We start from the raw sequence: 21176 nt of genomic DNA, 5'->3' as shown, positions 1-21176 counted from the left end.
TGGTTCGCATTGCCGGCAGTAAGTCAGACCTGTTCCCGGTGCATGTTGGACTCCGCCAGGGCTGCCCTTTGTCACCGATTCTGTTCATTATTTTTATGGACAGAATTTCTAGGCGCAGTCAGGGAACGGAGGGTGTCTGTTTTGGTGGCCGCGAGATCTCGTCTCTGCTTTTTGCGGACGATGTGGTCCTGTTGGCTTCATCAAGTCAAGACTTGCAGCGTGCACTGGGGAGGTTTGCAGCCGAGTGCGAAGCGGCGGGGATGAGAATCAGCACCTCCAAATCCGAGGCCATGGTTCTCAGTCGGAAAAAGGTGGATTGCTCCCTCCGGGTTAGGGGGGAGTTGCTCCCTCAAGTGGAGGAGTTTAAGTATCTTGGGGTCTTGTTCACGAGTGAGGGAAAAATGGAGCGGCAGGTCGACAGACGGATCGGTGCGGCGTCTGCAGTAATGCGGTCATTGTACCGGTCTGTTGTGGTGAAGAGGGAGCTGAGTCGTAAGGCGAAGCTCTCAATTTACCGGTCGATCTACGTTCCTACCCTCACCTATGGTCATGAACTCTGGATCATGACCGAAAGAATGAGATCGCGGATACAAGCGGCAGAAATGAGTTTCCTCCGCAGAGTGGCTGGGCGCACCCTTAGGGATAGGGTGAGGAGCTCAGTCACCCGGGAGGAGCTCGGAGTAGAGCCGCTGCTCCTCCGCATCGAGAGGAGCCAGTTGAGGTGGCTCGGGCATCTGTTCCGGATGCCTCCTGGACGCCTCCCTGGGGAGGTGCTCCGGGCTTGTCCCACTGGGAGGAGGCCTCGGGGCAGACCCAGGACACGTTGGAGAGACTATGTCTCCCGGCTGGCCTGGGAACGCCTTGGGGTTCCCCCAGAGGAACTGGAGGAGGTGTGCGGGGAGAGGGAGGTCTGGAGTACTCTGCTCGGACTGCTGCCCCCGCGACCCGGTCCCGCATAAAAGCGGAGGAAGATGGATGGATGGACAGTTATATGCTTGTAAGGGTACATAATGAGAAAATTATTATTTGTGTGAAGCCATTTATTTAATACTGTGTATCACATGTACTGCATGCACTTAAGTTTGTTCAATGAATCTTTATACATCCGATGCTAGATGGGATTTGAGCACGGAAAAAGTGGGAGAGTGCATTACAACAGAAAGTTACCTGGTCGAACACCTGGCAGGGTGACTCCCACCGAGTCAGTTTCCTGGCCCAAGCTGTGTATGACACCTTAGGAAATCTAGCTAACCTTCATGTCTGGGGGAAGAGTGAATCGCCCTCCTGCCCTTCGTTGCACCGGGAGATGATCCCTGGAACACCTTCTGAGCAGTTGCCTGAAAGCTCTTAGAGAAGGTCGCTACTGTTGGCATCATGACCAGGTGCTAAAGGCAGTTGCAGAACATGTTGCCACAACCATCAGTGCCACCAAGCATCACCACCCTGCATGGCCCACCCACAGCCTAGAGGGAAGACAGGCCTCCTAATCACAGCTACCGACTGGTAGCTGAGAGTGGATTTGGGCAAGCAGTTGAGGTTCCCAGAAAAAGTCATATTCACAGCTCTCTGCCTGGACATGATCATCTTACATTTATTTATTTAGCAGACACTTTTCTCCAAAGTGACTTCCAACAGATACTATGGAGTATCAGCCCACACACCTTATTCACCAAGGTGATTTACACTGCTAGATACACTAATTACAATGGGTCACTCATCCAAACATCAGTGGAACACACTCCCTCTGTCACTCACACATTATGGGGGAACCTGAACAGCATGTCTTTGGGCTGTGGGAGGAAAGCAGAGTACCCGGAAGAAACCCACACAAACAGAGGGAGAATATGCAAACTCCACACAGACTGAGCAGGGACTGAACCCACATCCTCTTACTCCACCCAAGCACTGTGAGACAGCAGCGCTACTTGCTGTGCCACCATCTTTTCTGAGACTACTAAGCAAATGGTCATGTTGGAGCTCAAAGCGCTCTGGAAAGAGCGCCTGGAGGAAGGTAATAAGCGGAAACATGCAAAGTACCAGGAGCTTGCGGAGCAATGTCGGAGGCAAGGCTGGCAGACACACTGCGTGCCCATTGAGGTCGGCTGTTGGGGATTTGCAGGGCGTTCACTTTGCAAAACCCTAATGCTACTGGGCATCACAGGGGAGGCGAAGAGGAAGGCCATCAGATCAGCTACCAAAGCCACAGAGAGAGCTATTAGGTGGCTCTGGATTAAAAGAGCGGATCCGTGGTCATTTGCTGTTGACACAAGTTGGAGTTTGATCAATCCTGGCTGCATCACCTGGGAGAAGGTGTCTAATGTTGAAAGACCTGATGTACTCAATGACCCCAGGTCACATTACTGACGCTGTGTCCCAGCGCATCTGCAGAAAGTATGTTATAAAGAGTATTTCTTTTCTTTCTTTTCAGTTCCACACCTTTCTCATTAATAAGTCAGAGAAATCATAACAAGCATCCAATGTGTTACTGAAAGAGGACTTTAGCTACCTGCCAAAGTATACATTGAACATGTGTGGAGGACAGGACACACGTCATGATTGTGTCTTGGTAATGACAGTATTTACATTCATTTGCATAAATCAAAGTTATGGTAGTTGCATCATTTTGCATTGTGGAACTGACATATTTACTGTGTCTCAGTATTGATATTATTTCCATCATTTTACACTGCGACAGCTTGTATGAACAGTGTTCACTTTGTCAGTTCTACTTATACAAGTTTTGTTTCTTGGATAATTTTTGTTGAAATCCACAAAAATATTATTGTAACCTCACTTCAGATACACAGGTGATGCATAAATGCACTGTTTAACAAAATCGAGTTTAAAATATTTAGTCTTCCAAATAACAATGAATTTCATTAAAAAAATTTTTAATATTTTTTCTCCTTTTGTAATTTATGGCTATTAGGATGTTAAAGACTAACATGTCCAACGGAAAGCACAGAATTAGTCTGGCCAAATTCTCTCCCAATTGTGGTGGCTTTAGTCGCAGCTGTTTACTCCTGTTTACATTTCTTTACAAGCTAATGTTGCAAACTGGAGCCAGAAAACTGAAGTTTCTTCAAAATTCAGTTATCATCAGCATGTCAGAAACAACCTCAGGATGGGACAATTTATCAAGCATGCAATAAATGTATATGTCTAACAGGCTTTTATCTGAATAGACAAAGAAACAGGGTATTGGTGGGGTGCACTATTGACAGAAAGGTGGGAGTTTGACCCTAGGGGGTAATGGAGTGCACCGTTTCAGCTGGTTCAATGCTGATACGAAGAACTGCTGATGGTTGATCATACTAACATTTGTTTCCCTCCCAAAAACTGCATTAACAGGACAAAAGGAAACTATTTTTTAAATTGTATAGGCACCTTTGAGATGAATACAAGTCTGACAAGACTGACAAAAATAAAATATTTTTTTCACAAGATGTCAAATAAAGAAAAGAGAAAGAATTGAATTGTGTTGTCTTTTTCACATCTGTTTTTCTGCCAGTGTAGCAAAATTTAAATATACTTTGAACTGATGTATTTTCACTGTAGGATAATTTTATTAGTTAATTAAAAGAAAAAGTACTACTGTGCAACGATGCCTTTGAAAGCATAACCATAGAACTTGTCCTTCACATCCTCTGGGCTGGTCATTGTGGGGGCATATGCACAGATCAAGGTAGCTTGTCTTCCTTTTTGAAGCAGGAGCTGCATTGTCATTGTCAGTTGTTCACACCCTTGAGGAGGCTGGCAAGTTTCCGAACAAGATGACTCCTGATGACGAGCCAACTCCAGATTCACAACGCTCATCGTTGCTGTGACAACTTCAGAAAAATGTATAGCCATCTCCTACCTCAGACAGCTGGCCTTCATTTGCAAGGCGAGTTTCACTAAGGGCTGCAATGTCAATGTTGTAACACGTAAGCTCTCTGGCAATAAGTGCTTCTCTCCAGCCTGTCTGCTGTGATGTTGTCCAGCAGCGTGCGCACATTCCATGTGCCAATGGTGATCGGTGCCACCCTACGTTTTGTATTATTTTGACTACTTATGTGGGATCACTGCCAGCCGCCGTATGCTGGCCAGGTTAAGGTGAAGCAGGCAATGTTTAGGGCATCTTTTCTAGCCCCTTTCTCATGCTATGCAAGAGAGCAGTGCAATCCTGAACACTCAGTCGCTCAGGAAGATGCCGAGCTCCACTGCTGCTTCAGTCAGTGAAGAAACAACGATTAATCCTCAGCCGCCTGTGTGCAGGTCCGCGCCTACAGCTCCCAGCGTATCTGCACCTGTGCTTTGTCGGTCACCCATCGCCACAGGACTTGATAAGGAGGTGTTGAAAGTTGCGTGCGACTTGGATTAAAGTGAGGGAATGTTGCGAGACATCAGCCTCACTCTCTCTTCCAAGTTCCCATCTGTATCCTGTGGCAGGACAAAAGTTGAGATGGCAGGAGATAGGGCCAGGCAAAGTGGATGACCAGGACACCTTACATGTCTTGTCATGCTTTTGAGCGTTCCACAATGCTTGCTGTCACCGCCTTCCTGACTGTTAAACCAGTGAGGTTTCCTCCACTCAGTCTGCCAGATCCAGTCTTCACGTGCATAAGTGGACAAGCCCTAACTCACTGAGGGTTTCAGATCCATCAGCTACCCTTCACCTGGTTTAGCCCACCAGTCAAAGTGGTTTCCGAGATGTGGCTGCTGTCACAGGCGAGAGCTGAGCATCAGATGGAGAACAAAGCACACAAGCTACTCCTAAGTACAACTGTTCCCTCTTAAGAGGTACTATCCCTCCCTAACACCCCATACAACCCCTGATGCTGTATTACCCTTGATAAAGCTACCTATCCTGAGGTGAAACAGTAATTACAATTACCCAGCTGTATAAATGAGTCAGTGTAACCAACTTAACATCAGATAGATTAAAAAAAAGTTTAAAAATCTGGAAACAATATAGTTTCTCACTGAATCTTTTCCCCTCAAACATCCCCCCAAGAGCAGAGACTCACCCCCTCAGTGCTGTAATGAATGGATGAGCCTATGACAATGTCTTGTCCCCATGACAAAGAGGTGAGGAGGTGGCCTCTCCACAGCTCAACACACAGGCAGTGGAAGTGTAACACTACCCTTGAATCACTAAACACCAAGTGGTGGAGGGAATGCATCTGTACATCAGCTTGATCAGAGCATGCTAGATCAGGGGTCTCCAACCTTTTGTGAGTGAGGGCTCCCTGAAGGGATAAAATAGTCTAGAGGGCTACTTGCTTGATATACTCAAAAAATATATAATTTGTTATAAATATAATAAATATAAACACAATGGTGCTTTTTTAACTTTCAATTAACAACATTATGTCAAAGGGACAAGCTGTTTTAATATTTTTTATTAAACAATCAATCCTGGAAAAATTCCAAGAAAATTTATTGAAATATGTACATTTATATTTTTTTCTTTCACATTGCACTGAACACATTTCCCTAAAGACTCATCACACTGGATGGAAAACCATTTGCACGAACCTAAGTCTTTCTCCAGTTGCTTCGTTACTGTATTCGCCCCAAGTTTAACATCAGAGAGTGCAGACATGATTTCATTTTTTAAACAGCGTGTTTGCTATCACAGTCATTGCTCCCTTGACAATTTCACCATCTGAGAATGATTTTTTGTGTTTTTTCAAAAAACAAGCAACCCTAAATGAAGCTTCGGTTGCAGCCTGTGACTTCTTAGCAGGTCTGGTAAAAAAATTATTGTTGCCTGCTTAAAGTTACTTTCAACTCGTTAACTTTTTCTTTTCTACATGATGTACCTGGTAGATAATTGCTACTGAAGATAAGATAAGTGTGTATATATATATATATATATATATATATATATATAGAGAAAAAAAGTAGACAAAAAAGTAAGAAAGCAAAGTGGAAGGTAGTAAGTGACACAGCACATGATATGAAGTGATATCCCTGAGGAGAATACAAAACAAACAAGCAAGGCAAATGGAATAATCTGGAGTTTAGGACTAATGAGCATGAAAACAGTTAAAACAGTTTGATTTTTACTTTGTACTAGTTAAAATACTCTATTATTCAGTTTATTTCTCAGCAAAATATACAAAAACCCATGAAACCTTTCTGCTATAATCTGTGTGCTTTTGTACTGTGTGTGTCATTTTAAAGGTGACCTGTACACTGACAAATGTGTGTGTGCCACACAGAAACTGAGGATGCACTCAGCGGTGTAACAGAAATGGAAATGACATTTTGTTTGTCATTTTCATGTTTTCTCCAAAATAATGATGTATAAGAAATCGTATTGTAATTATTTCTGTATTCTTTTCAGTATTGTCTACTGTAACAGGACCAGGTTGTTAGTGTATACTTAAACTACACTGTATTTAGTACAGAATATTTGCCCCAAAAATTAAAATCTGCAACCATATGTGTGTGTGAAAAAATAATGGACAATAACTGGAGATTCAACCTTTAGCTGCAACGAGTGCAACTAAATGCTTCCTGTAAACTGTTAACAAGCGTCTCATGCCGCTGCCATCCTGCCATATGAGTAACACTGCTGGAGTTTACACTTTTTATCTCTCCCATTCACCACACTCCAGCAGAAATTAAATTCACTCTGCTAGGTATGAGTCAATCTGCAAAAACATTAGTTACAAAGTCATATGATTTGTATACTCTATATCAGAAGTTGTGAATCAACAAATTTTCACAATATTTTATAAAACAATATTTTTAGTTCAGTTTAGTATTTTCTTTAGTTCATGTACACATATTAGCACCAGTTCCATAAATATAAGTACTTGATGCTAGAGGTAACATTCTTTTATTATTTCTTTGAACAAATAATGTCAAGTGCAGTTTTCTACACATAATAAAAGAATGTTACCTCCTGAAGCAGCTGACTCCTGAAGCAGCTGACGGGTACCGGCAGGCCAGACGGAACGCGGCTCTGGCAGTCGCTGCAGCAAAAACTCGGGCCTGGGAGGAGTTCGGTGAGGCCATGGAGGAAGACTTTCGGTTGGCCTCAAAGAGATTCTGGCAAACCGTCCGGCGACTCGGAGGGGGGAAGCGGTGTTCTGCCAACACTGTTTACAGTGGAAGTGGTGCGCTGCTGACCTCAACTGAGGATGTCCTCAGGCGGTGGAAGGAGTACTTTGAGGATCTCCTCAATCCCTCCGACACGCCTTCCGTAGAGGAAGCTGAGGCCTGGGACTCAGAGGGGGACTCGTCCATTACCCTGGCTGAAGTTGCTGAGGTAGTCAAAAAACTCCTCGGTGGCAAGGCTCCGGGGGTGGATGAGAGCCGCCCCGAGTTTCTCAAGTCTATGGATGTTGTGGGGCTGTCTTGGCTGACACACCTCTGCAGCATCGCGTGGAGCTCGGGAACCGTGCCTCTGGACTGGCAGACCGGGGTGGTGGTCCCTTTTTTAAAGAAGGGGGTCCGGAGATTGTGTTCCAACTATAGGGGGATCACACTCCTTAGCCTCCCTGGGAAAGTCTATGCCGGAGTACCAGAAAGGAGAATCCGACCGATAGTCGAACCTCGGATTCAGGAGGAGCAATGCGGATTTTGCCCTGGCCATGGAACATTGGACCAGCTCTATACCCTCACTAGGGTGTTGGAGGGTTCATGGGAGTTTGCCCAACCAGTCCATATGTGTTTTGTGGACCTGGAGAAGGCATTCGACCGTGTCCCTCGTGGCATCCTGTGGGAGGTACTTCAGGATAATAGGGTTCAGGGCTCGCTGCTACGGGCTGTTCGTTCCCTGTATGAACAGAGCAGGAGCTTGGTTCGCATTGCCGGCAGTAAGTCAGACCTGTTTCTGGTACATGTTGGACTCCGCCAGGGCTGCCCTTTGTCACCCATTCTGTTCATTATCTTCATGGACAGAATTTCTAGGCGCAGCCACGGAACGGAGGGTGTCGTCTCTGCTTTTTGCGGACGATGTGGTGCTGTTGGCTTCATCGACTCAAGACTTACGGCGTGCATTGGAGAGGTTTGCAGCCAAGTGCGAAGCGGCGGGGATGAGAATCAGCACCTCCAAATCCGAGGCCATGGTTCTCAGTCGGAAAAAGGTGGATTGCCCCCTCCGGGTTAGGGGGGAGTTGCTCCCTCAAGTGGAGGAGTTTAAGTATCTCGGGGTCTTGTTCACGAGTGAGGGAAAAATGGAGCGGCAGGTTGACAGACGGATCGGTGCGGCGTCCGCAGTAATGCGGTCATTGTACCGGTCTGTTGTGGTGAAGAAGGAGCTGAGTCGTAAGGCGAAGCTCTCAATTTACCCGTCGATCTACGTTCCTACCCTCACCTATGGTCATGAACTCTGGATCATGACCGAAAGAATGAGATCGCAGATACAAGCGACAGAAATGAGTTTCCTCCGCAGAGTGGCTGGGCGCACCCTTAGGGATAGGGTGAGGAGCTCAGTCACCCGGGAGGAGCTCGGAGTAGAGCCGCTGCTCCTCCGCATCGAGAGGAGCCAGTTGAGGTGGCTCGGGCATCTGTTCCCGATGCCTCCTGGACGCCTCCCTGGGGAGGTGTTCCGGGCATGTCCCACTGGGAGGAGGCCTCGGGGCAGACCCAGGACACGTTTGGAGAGACTATGTCTCCCAATTGGCCTGGGAACGCCTTGGGGTTCCCGCCAGAGGAGCTGGAGGAGGTGTGCGGGGAGAGGGAAGTCTGGGGGGCTCTGCTCGGACTACTGCCCCCGCGACCCGGTCCCGGATAAGCGGAGGAAGATGGATGGATGGACGGACGGACATTTTGTTAAACACTGTATTATACATTTTCATACACATACACTGTACACACCCCACATGAATTATTGGTTCTTTGAAAGCACTCACATTTATGAATGTTAAATCTACATGAAAAGGAAGGGCATTTAACTCCTGCACATGGACAGCTAGGATTGCATGTTTTTGCACATATAAGTGCATCAGATTAAAATGCTTCTGATTGCATACTTAATTCCTCTTAACCTGCAGCAGGCAACAGTATTAAAACCTTTGCAATTCAAAAACTGAGTGGATTATATAACACTAGAGACCAGCAAAATGGGACAGAGTAATTCATTATCCTCTGAGCAGGAAATATTATAGCCAACAAAAGGCACACAGTATCATATTAGCCTGGGTGCATTTACAATTCTTCTACATGTGAAAATAACGAGCAATGCTGCCACATATTAATAATACAATGTCAGTTTTTAACGATTCTTCTACGTAAAATTACTTTTCAGTTGATTGCAAAAGACAAATTATGATCACCTGACACTTAAGAATGACAGAATCTGCAAAATTAAATGTGCTTTTAATTGGATAAGCAGCTCCTGAAAACAGATCAAAGATGGATTCATATTTTCAGATGGTCTCAATCTCAATTATCAGTCACATTTTCCAGGAAAGGTCGTGTTTAAGACAGGCTGCACCTAGGATGCAATGGCCGCTTCATTCACTGGGATGTGCAGAGACACACACACACACGCACGAAAAACACGCAAACAGAATTACAGTAATGTTTTCAAGGCATTATTGTCAGGATTTGTGTCTGAATTCAGCTTAAAGTCATAAAGTTTTCGTACTGCCATCCAGTGGATTTCAGATATACAAGAAAGGTCACAAGGAACAAAACATTTCTGCATTTTATTTTTTTAAAAGAGCTGACCAACATCTTAGATTTATTTTATGTTAAAATATTACCAAATCCAATTAAAATTCAGTGTTACTGAAATAGTTAACATTAATTATTATAACAACATATCAAGCATCCCTTCGTTCTCTGTGATACTGTATAGCTGTCTACAGGCATTCAATCAGCTCTTTCATAACTATTTTGTACTATACACTTAACAAATGCTTAGAAACCAAGCATACAAATGTGATACTCAGAACTTATGTGTTAGTTCACTCATGTTTGGTGTAAATGTTCATGCACTGTACCTTTATGGCCATACCCAGATAAGCCTTTACACAGCCGCTACTCCTGTACTGTATGTAAATGTTTGTGTACCTTTAAAAAAAATGTAGGAAAGTGATCAGGATTCGTCTGTTCCGAGTTTTATGCACCTACTCATGTGATGAACATCGGTGCACAAAGTGGAAAGAAACAAAACTAAGTTTACTTAATCACATATCTGCAACTATGTCTCTCTTCCCCTAATGTAATGCACAAATTGTATTTTCTCTGAGATGTACGTCGCTTTCGAGAAAAGCATTTGCTAAATGAGTAAATTCAATTCAACCTTTTAATGCAATAAAACAGCAGTAAAGACAAAAGAAATCAATAAAAACAATAAAAATGCCAAATGAACTGTCATCTAGCCGGTTCTAATAGGTGCAACAATTCCCAAGATTATAACATCGAAAACAAGCAAACAAGGGTCAATGAAGGTTAGGGACTTAAAATGGCAGGAGCCAAATTACAACTGCAAGTTGATTGAATGTCTTGTCTCGCACTGCTCAGCCATCAGGAGGTGAGTGAAATATAAGTTTCCTCAAAAAGTTAAAGAAATGCCTTGTAAACTGAAGTATTTGTACATTGGGGTATGACTTTATTTAAAAGCCTGTATTTTATATAGGAAGACCCCAAAGCTATTCAGAGTTGGAAACATATGAGCAAAGAAACAACTTCTGTTGCTTTATACCTTTATGTGTATGGAAAAAGAGGGAAATGCATTGACCATTGTCACAAAATGGATAACAAATTATATGCTGGGATGAACAGTTAGGTCACTTCAATGACAACAGGCCACTACCCAGGAGATCAGACCTGGGCATTTCACGGCCCCTGGGCCACATCCGGCCCTTTGGCTGTCCCTGTCCGGCCCGTGAGAGATCAATCGGAAATTAGAAATCAAATGTAAATAAGTGTACGCCATGCACAGAATACAACCACATTGCTTTTATTTTGAAAGTGACGGTTATTTTTTTCTTCAATTTACATTTGTGTGTGCGTGCCATAACGAGAAGGATCGAGGACGTCGGTCGCGGGAAATCTGGAGCTTCAGCTGCAAAACAAAGTGGACAATTTTGACTTTTTCTCCTTGGCTTTGATGACAGCTGTGATGTCCACAACACAGCCCAGTTATTCGTCTTTGTACGTGCGATAACAAAGGAAAGTTTAAGGTTACGGAGGAGTTGGCAGCAATGCGGTCATTGAAAGGGACGATGACAGGCAGGGAGGGATTTGTTCACAGAGGTAAACGCATAGTTGGACAAGCTGGGACTGAAATGGGACAAACTGGCAGGTCTTACAACAGATGGTTGTCCAAATCTGATGGGGAAAATGTTGGACTTTTGAAGCAGATGCAGGATAAAGTGACTGAAATTAACCCAGAAACTGGTATTTTTACACCGTATTATATCAGGAGGTGTTGTAAGTCAGTGCTAAAAATTAACCACGTTATTGATTTTGTAACTAAAATAGTTAAATTCATCAGGGCATGAGCACTGAATCAGAGATAGTTTGTTGCACTTTTCTTTTTCCCCTGCAGTGTGGATAATACACCCAGCGATGTCCAGCTCAAACTCATTGACCTGCAGTCTGATAACACTACTGGCACAGCACTTTTAGTCAGTATCACTGCTGGATTTTTACTCTTCTCTCAAAGAGGAGAACTTTCCACACATGCGGAGGCATGCTCAGAAGATGTTTGTTCTCTTTGGATCTATGTGAACAAACATTCTCAGTGATGAAGTTCAACAAATCCAGATACAGATCCTCTCTCAATCATGATCACCTGTCAGCTGTCCTTCGCATATCCACCTCAGACATAAAACCAGACTTAAGTGCACTTCTTCAAACCCAAGACAGACTGGATTTCTCACTGAACACGAAAAAAGAACCAAAACACATCAACAGCACTTATTGCTTTTTGTATAAAGCAAATTAATTGTTGGTCTTTAACATACTGCAAAACATACACATTTTCAGTATTGTTTTTGTGAAGGTTACAAGTATGTTATGTTAAAAATAAAATGACATAGTGGTGTAATGATTGGTTTTTCTACTACTTTTTAACTGGTATATTTGACCTACTTCACATTTTCATACCCTTATCGTAACATGTATTCTTACGCATAGCAGCTAATTAAAACCATACAATTTACTGCTTTTTATGATGCGATAAAATTAGCATTGATCAGAATTAAGTTCAGCCTATTGGTTCGGCCCTCCACAACAGTCCCAGTTTCTCATGTGGCCCCCTGGGAAAATTAATTGCCCACCCCTGCAGAAGATGCTACTCTCTAAAGGTTACAATGACTGCTGCTAGGCCTCTGGCCAAGTTAGCCTGCCAGGACATAACTGCTGCCACCTGGCCTCAAACAGCCATCCATCCAGATGGAGAGTTGAGAAACAAGTGGATATCAAGCTGGAATAAAGACAATGTTCAACAGTCTGCCACCCAGCTGCTGCCAAAAACAAGAGCCAAAGAAGCACTCTATTCCTGCACAACTGGCTGTAGTCTCTTCTACTACACCCAGAGAAGTTAAAAATTTCTTTCTTCTGTGCTTCTGAATTGAACATATTTCAAATCTCAAACGGAGGTCAGACTTAACGAGTAACTGTGTCCATGCTAGTAGCTGGTGGGGCTCTGTGCGCTGATAAAAAGCAGCTAGATTTGCTTAGAAGATTAATGATAGAAATGTCTTAGACGCAAAGGCCCTTATTAACCCCAAGGCTCCTTCGAGGTCCCTGCCCATTGCCAAACTGCTGCTGGAAACTCTGCCACTGCTGTACTTGCATACGTTATAAAACAGTATGCAAGTAAGCTTTTTGGCGAGAAGATGAAAACAGAAAACTAGCCAAGAAGAAGTGGAGAAAATTAAACCTCTGGGTTTGAAATACCAGTCGCTGCCCACCCCTCCTGCACATTTTAGTGCAATTACGAAGAACCTGTACACAGTGTCTAAAACTAAAAACACCACTATGTAATGCAACAGTCTAATTCATGATCTAGGCCCAAGGTGACTGATCCAGTGTGGTGAAGAAGTCATCAGCTTCCAAATTTACACATTAAAGGGTATCTAACAGAGCTACTCACCAGCAGGACAAGAAACCTTTTCCTGATGGATGTTACCAACACCGATCATCTGAGCTGCTCCATCAAATGCAGCACGTGTTAAGTACAAGCAGACATCAATCCCTGGATAAGCCACACCACAGTGCACATTTTCATTTTATCTCCTACTCTATTTCTCATATCATAATATCATGGTATGATAATGTGACTCCATGATCTACACAGTACAGAAACAGCAGAAGCATTGAATGGCTGAGCAGGTTCTACCACAACCTTCCTAAACAGTTAGTTTACCATGAAGAACGGCTTCAAAATAGGATAATAAGGTTTGTAACACCGTCAGTGCCTACAGCTCGTAGCTAAGCTAAGCATCCTTCCCGAATATGATGGGTGTACTTTAGCATCTTACCAACGGTAACTGATAACCCCTGATTACAAGCCCCCACCACAGGCTTGCGACAGCAACAGCTCTCTGCCAGATCAACTCAACGAATTTTCGAATTTTATGCACGCCTTGAAACGCTGAACAATCCACCAGCACTAAAGACACCATCAACAGCTCATGTGTCTGTCCATGGCCAGCATTAAAAGATCCCCAACTAAGATTAACCTCTGCAAGGCTGCTAGCCTGTACAACATACCTGGCTGTGTTCTGAAGGACTGTGCAAAAGAGCTTAAAGCTGTCTTCACAAGCATCTTCAACATTTCACTCGGTCAGGCAGTTATTCCCACATGTTTCAAAGCGACCACCATAAAACCGGTGCATTCTGCCTGAATGACTATTGCCCCAGGGGAGTACGGTGGCGTGGTGGCGCAGTGGACTGGACCGGGTCCTGCTCTCTAGTGGGTCTGGGGTTCAAGTCCTACTTGGGGTGCCTCGCGACGGACTGGCGTCCCGCTCTGGGTGTGTCCCCTCCCCCTCCAGCCTTTTGTCCTGTGTTGCTGGGTTAGGCTCTGACTCCCCACGACCCTGCATTGGACAAGTGGTTTCAGATAGTGTGTGTGACTATTACCCCATTGCACTGATCCCCATCAACATGAAGTGCTTTGAAAGATTAGTCATGCAATGCATAAAATTCATCCTGTCCCCCATTCTTTACCCACTCCAATTTGCATATCAGGCCAACCAGTCGACAGATGATGCTGTATCCTCTGCCCAACACCTAGCCTTGGACAACAAACACCTACGTCAGAATGCTGTTCTTGGACTTTAGTTCAGCATTCAATACCATCATCCCTTGGCAACTCATGGGCAAACTAGACTGGCTGGGCCTGAATATCTCCCTCTGTAACTGGATTTTGGATTTCCTCACTGGAAGATCTCAGTCAGTTTGGATTGGCAGTAGGACTTCAAGCACTACCACACCAAGCACACTCCCCCCCCTGCAGGGGTGGGTGCTCAGTCCCCTGCTTTTCACCCTACTGACCCATGACTGCACCACAAGATAGCTACAGCTACATCATTAGGTTTGCTGATGACACAACTGGGGTGGGTCTCATCAGCAACAATGATGAAACATCATACAGAGAGGAGGTAGACCAAATGGCTGTGTGGTGCAGGAACAATAATCTCCTCCTAAATGTGGGCAAAACAAAAGGAGACTGTCATTCACTTCAGGAGAGCTCATACCCATCATCCCCCACTGACCATCGACAGTTCTGCCACAGAGTGAGTCAGCAGCACCCAATTCCTGGGGGATGCACATCACCAATGACCTCTCCTGGACCACCAACACTGTTTCACTGGCCAAGAAAGTCCAGCTGCGCCTATATTTCCTGCAGAGACTGAGAAGAGTGACCACACATCATGCACACCTTTTACAGGGGCATCCTGACCAGCAGTATCACTGCATGTTATGGGAACTGCAATGTCTCAAATCGCAAAATAACTACAGCTGGCAAGATCATTGGTACCCCACTCCCCTCCCTACAGAACATCTACCAGGCTCACTGTGCCCACAAAGCCTCCAAAATATTGGGCAAAAATGAGTAAAAATAAGTAAACCCCAAGTTGCACTGGTTAAGCCAAATATAAAGAATCAGGTGTATAAATCATAAAAATTAAATTTTCAAGTTGATTTTAATATCTTATACAAGTTTTTACAATGACCTTTCAAATAGGGTTTACATACTTACAAGCAGTACTGTACGGTCATAAAAGGAGTTTGCAATTATGCAAAACACACTAAAAATAAATTCCCATGATAACTAATAGCTGCAATAATCAGTTGTGAGAAATAAAAGATAGTTCAGCTAATTGACTGTGTGATAAACAAAAAGCATCCAACAGTATAAAATTATAGTTTGTCTTCAGTGCTGCTCCCATCATTGGCTTGACATCAGGCTGAAAAAAAAAAAGCAATGTTTCATATATGTTAACTCTGTATACTGTATATTCCATATAGTAACTCCCCTTCACTCCAGAAAAGACAAGCAGACACCTGTGTAATTGAGGAGATCTGCAAAAGAAAAGCTCTGCTAGCAGGTGTACAGCTCAGGGTAAACAAATCCATCTTGGAGTTGTTTAAAAAAACATCTTGATCAATGACAGGTAATCAGGTTACAATTTTCTCATATTTCAAGGCAAAATTATGTTTAATGTTGGCCTAAAATTACCAAGTTAAAAAACGTGGTTCCTTCTGCAGCAGTATGACAGTGAGCTCCAAAGCATTAGGCTTGAAATCATGTATATAAGAATGCTTTAATTGTTTCAGCACAGGTTGCCCAAGCACCAAAAGGAAATCCTTTGGAAAGTTAATGAGTAGAAGTATACTGTAGAGTACAGGTTGTTGAGATCAGATGCTTATAAGACCACCCTAAAGGCTCTCATGCATATAGGATCTATTACTTCAAAAGAAGGTTCAAGGCTAGAAGACAGATGCCAATATGAGTGATGCTACTGTCACTGGAAATATGAAGCCACATCATGTAATATGGCCACACACTGAAAGGCTTGCTGTATATCCATGATGACAGGAGGAATCTCAATGCTTACTTTTCAAAGTGAAAGGCATCCATTCCTTACAGGAATCCAGAGACCATCTCTGAATTATAGGCATGCACTTTTGTCCTGCAACAAGCGTGAAATGCTGTGTTGAATGGCAAGAATGTCAGGTCAGTCTAAAATGCTGCTCCAGAAATTGGGCTTTAAACACACTGAGAAATGCACCAGGCATGACTGTGAAACTGGTACTGGTAGGCTTAAGGTTAGGGTTACATTTTTGAACACAGAATGAGAAATGCACCAGACAATATAACTTTTACTGATAACCTGAGGGTTGGGTTTTGAACACTGACTCAAAAATGCACCAGAGAGGGCCACAGAACTGGTACTGCTTTGTTTAAGGTTACAGTTATGGTTAGAGTTAAGGGCTAGGATTACATGTTAGGGTGAACACAGAATGTGAAATGCACCAGGCACAACCACAGAACTGGTACTGCTAGGCTAAGAGTTAGGGTGAGAACTTTGAACACAGACCGAAAAATGTACTAGACCCAACCATAGAACTTGTACTACTAGGCTTAGGGTTATGGTTACAGTTGGGAATCTGAGTTTTAAACACAAAATAAGAAATGCACCAGGCATGAACATAGAACAAGCACTGCTATGCTTAGTGTTAGGGTAAGAATTGAGGGTTAGGGTTTTGAAAATAGACTGAGAAATGCACCAGACATGACTGTAAAACAGGAATTATTAGGTTGTGAAAAAAACTCAGATGAATGCACAGGAGCCTCCTGTGTTACTACAAGTGATACACATGATGACCATGCAGGGTGTGCTTATGGAATATTGTTATATTACACAATCAACTACTAGCCATCTCTTTCACAGTTTGAAAATTAGCATGTAGATCAGCAAGAAGATACAAGGAATGGGCTTCAAAGGACTAGCCAAGCCAAGCAGTCTAAATTCCAACAATGAGCAAAAACATTAAAGCACAGTTCTTGGAAATGGACCCTCATGAAATTTTGAAGTTCCTCTGCTTAGAGACTGCCTCATTCCCAGACAGATGTATTGGCAAGAAAAAATATCTTGGTGGTGTGGGAAGAAAGGAAGGGAGTAAGAGTGACTAACATTCCAAACAGATGGGCAGTTCATCAGAAATTTGCAGGGGGGTTGTGTGTTCATAGAAACCATGGCAGGGTGCAATGAAAGCATCCAGAGATGTTTACTAAACACATGGGGTGTAATCTACCTTCATTAGGTGGGATGGCTTGGGCTCACTGCAGGTGAAAATTTGGTGCAGACATCTACATGAGCCAGAATTTCAGGATTTAAATATACATGAAAAACAGAGCAACCTTGTGAGGTTTTACAAGCAAAAAAATCATCTACAATCCAGGGGCCACAGAGACTGCACTAATTTCCTGAATGGAGCTCAAAAAGAGATGTTATTGGATGAGACCTAAACTGTAATTACTGCGAGGAGGTGTTGCCGTTACTCATATCCTCTTTCTCCCCATCCACTCCAAATTCTGGAAAAAAATATTTTGGCCAATGTACTTAGGAAAACATCCATTTCAAATGTGTGTCATCTAAGTTCGCAAATCAAGGGTGCAAATGTTTCTGGGCAGCAGGTGACACAGTGGTTACAACTGTTGCCTTGCAATCAAAGCACAGTTTAAAATCCCACAGGAGGCTGCTGAACCCCTGGGAGGGATACTTACCCTGCTAGAGTAAAAATTACCAAGGTGAGGAAATAGGTATACAATGTTGAAAAGCCTTGTATAAAACTGTAAATTTATAAGCCACTTTGGAGAAAAATGTTAGCTAAACAAACAAATACAAAATAATATCTGTTATTTATAGTGCCTGCTGTGTGATGGGTCTGGGGTTCATGGCAGCTGAGTGACTCTGAAGCAGAAATGGGATACAGGCTTCCTTTCTCCATCTGTTGTGTAACACTCACTGAAGACTTTACTTCTGTCACTGTTCCTGTAAGACAGCCACATATTCAGATTTGTCCCATAAAACCACTTAGAACTGGAATCTTCGGTAACTTCATAAATAAAAGGCCCTACGAGATGGAATAGGGGAAACATTTTACCATAGCAAATGTTTTATTTGCAACCGTGAAGCTTCAGAAAACACTATTCATTAGTAAAAAAAGCTTTTATGGTAGAATATATATACACACATACACTGGCTGAAACCACTTGTCCTGAGTGGGGTTGCGGTGAGCCAGAGCCTAACCTAGCAACATGGGGCACAAGGCTGGAGGGGGAGGGGACACACCCAGGATGTGATGCCAGTTCGTCACAAGGCACCCCAAGCGGGACTCGAACCCTAGACCTGCCAGAGAGTAGGACCTGGCCAAACCCGCTGCACCACCATGCCCCCATGGTAAAATACTAGATGTCTTTTGTTGTGTCTGTTACTTTAGCATGTTATACTGTAATTACTATTATACTTGTATTTGATCATTCTTCGAACTGGTTCTTAATGAATTCAGATTCAAAAAGAGTCCAAAAGAAATTCATCCAATAATTATTATTGTCATTATTCTGTTGTTATTTAGTATCACCAAAAAGAAAAAGATATGGAAAATTGCATGTGATAATATGTAATATCACAGTTTGCAAGAGTGAATAGCTTTTAAAATCTTGAACAAGGTTTTAATGATGCCTATTAGTGAGTCTCAACAGTATCTGATGTCTTTGAATTTCCTCTTTTGTAATGCAAACAGCACAAACCACCAGCAAAGCAAGAATTTCAACCCTTTTACTAGGAAGTGTTCTTGTATTAAGCAAAATACCCTTAGTTCAGGGCATGGGACAGGTAGACACCCCACAGACCACACACTGCAGTGAGCAACACACAGTTATCGTACAACAGACTGAAGTAAAACGGCCTCCTTCTGGTGTTCATACCGCAGTACAACATGAGGCATATTTCAATGCACTTTATGAAGCCTGAGGCCAAGGCCCCTGATTATGTTTCTTCATTTCATTTCCATCTCGTCAGAAGCAAACAAAAGAAATGTGAGGGAGGCAGCCAAGCATCTTGGCTATGGCAGCCTACAAATCCCTCCAGACCTCAGCCCAAATGAAAGCAGCCAAGCTGGTACCCACCTGGACCCCTCCCATCTGTGCACGAACTGTTGTCAAAGAGGCCTTTGGTGATTATAATGATTTGTTAATTATCAGGTGGTGTTTCTTTCCAAGGAGACAACCATTCGGACAGCTGGATGTCTGACCACCCTTCCTCCGCGTACAACAGAAAAACTGGTTTGTTATTCAGCCTGTAAAATGTGAGACACCACACTACAGAGACACAAACCAGACCATCATGTTGGCTCAGTAGTATCAGCTTTACGGCACCACTTCTGCACTTTCAGCATTCAGTCGTAGAAGAACCTTGCTCTATAAATTCAGACATTTAAGTTAACTCTTGGCTCAAAGTACACTGCCTTGGTACCACCTAAAACAGCGTTAAATGTTCTAAAGATTTAAGGCAGATAGGGTCTTTGCATACCAAACCCACTTCTGGTATTTAGTCTGAATACTCAAGTTGCCTTTCCATTTCCTTGCTATGTGACCTCTGCGCAGAATCCCATTGGTGGCATTTTATTTTTTTCTGGCTGTACAAAACATATGGAACAGAACAGAACACAAATAATCTCTGTGGAGGGGATCCCCCCAGAAAGATAACAGATTTACTATTGAATATTTCTTTATCTTACACTGTAAAATGCTTTGAGAAGTTGCTTTTAATAGAAGTATATAAAATAGTATATTATTATAAATACCAGCAACTCAAGCACTGGTCCACAGAAATCACACAACAGGAAGTGAGACACATAGGAAACACTTCCTTGGGAAGGGCTGACACACCCTAAGCCAGAGCAGTGGCTCCAATCCATATTAAAACAGTGCAACACTTACTCCATCAGCATTTTTCTACAGTGAATGCAGAAAAGTCTGAGGTTCACCCCACAAAGTGACTGTCCACCTAGAGCAAGTCTCTAACCCTGAAGTACTCGAGTACTAACATCATACTCCTCAACAGAATAAATTACTGTAAAGTTCCTTATCCAACCTCTTAAATGGACTTGGTCCCAGGTGTCCACTAAGTGTTAGGTACATAACAGCTCATCATAACATTTACATATTCATTTAGCAGACACTTTTCTCAAGCGAGATATATCTCAGAGAATACAATTTGTGCATTACATTAGGAGAAAGAAACAGGCGCAGACATGTGATTCTTACGTGAGATTGGTTTCTCTCTGTATGCACCAATGTGAATGTTCCATCCATCCATGTCATAGATGTGGATACACCAACAAAATGACTAATTTGAGTGAGGGAATCTAGGTCAGCGTAAGATAAACGTTAGTAATTTGCATCAAAACTAAAAAAATTATTATAATAAGTTTGCAATAGGATAAAACAACGACATAAAAAACCAACATACATCGCTAAGCCCAAGGCCATAGGCTGCATACTCTAAGTCTTGTATACTCTGTTACATACTCTTCCGTGTTTATTATATGTGAGTGCTGAACTATCAGATGCCGTTGCATCGCGAGCCCCAGTGCTCACTGGGCTCCAGTGAGGGTGACCACAGAGCAGCCCTGTCTCTCCGCGCAGCTGTCTGCAGCCACTCATCCCCATGCCCAGGATCATGCTTCCGCCTCCGTACACACGCTCCGCGCCGCACTGACAACCGGCGCTGACGGATGCGCGCGAAATATATTATTCGATTTCCTCGCGCAAGGACAGCAAGCGCAACAGCGAATGAACATAATATAACTGACCTTTTTCATCTGATCTTCACCCAATTAAACGGTAGAAATGCCTTCGTTTGCCAGCGACAGGTTCCAGACGGTCCAGCGCTGCGCGCTCCCGTTTATGTCGCGAACCCACGTTAACACGATGCTTACGGACCGTCTGTGGAGCACTAACCTCCTTCAAAAACGAACACACACTCCCCCGTCCTCTCTTTCTCTCCTCGCGCCCGCGCGCACACACTTACAAACACGGACACTCCAATAAACACAGGTTACTGCTGACCTTTTAAAGCATGATCCTGCCTCTTTAATAACAAATTAAATATGATTCTATGGCCAAAACGAAAGTAAACATACCACTGGAGACACGTCGGGTCTTGTTTAACGATAATTTTAAATCCTCAAAAAATATT

General features: G+C 43.4%; 1 protein-coding gene across 1 annotated transcript in view; it reads right to left on the bottom strand.

Moving 5' to 3' along the window:
• LOC108941965 (alpha-1,6-mannosylglycoprotein 6-beta-N-acetylglucosaminyltransferase A-like) overlaps nt 1-21176 on the bottom strand; it is a 190305-nt gene extending 169129 nt beyond the window's left edge. Inside the window, exon 1 of the mRNA XM_018764927.2 lies at nt 20791-21176. The gene's annotated coding sequence lies outside the window, so the exon portion shown is untranslated. The remainder of the gene's footprint in view (nt 1-20790) is intronic.

This window comes from Scleropages formosus, chromosome 21 (assembly GCF_900964775.1).
Source record: "Scleropages formosus chromosome 21, fSclFor1.1, whole genome shotgun sequence".
Lineage (NCBI taxonomy): Eukaryota > Metazoa > Chordata > Actinopteri > Osteoglossiformes > Osteoglossidae > Scleropages > Scleropages formosus.
This window is presented reverse-complemented; position numbering and strand designations above follow the sequence as displayed.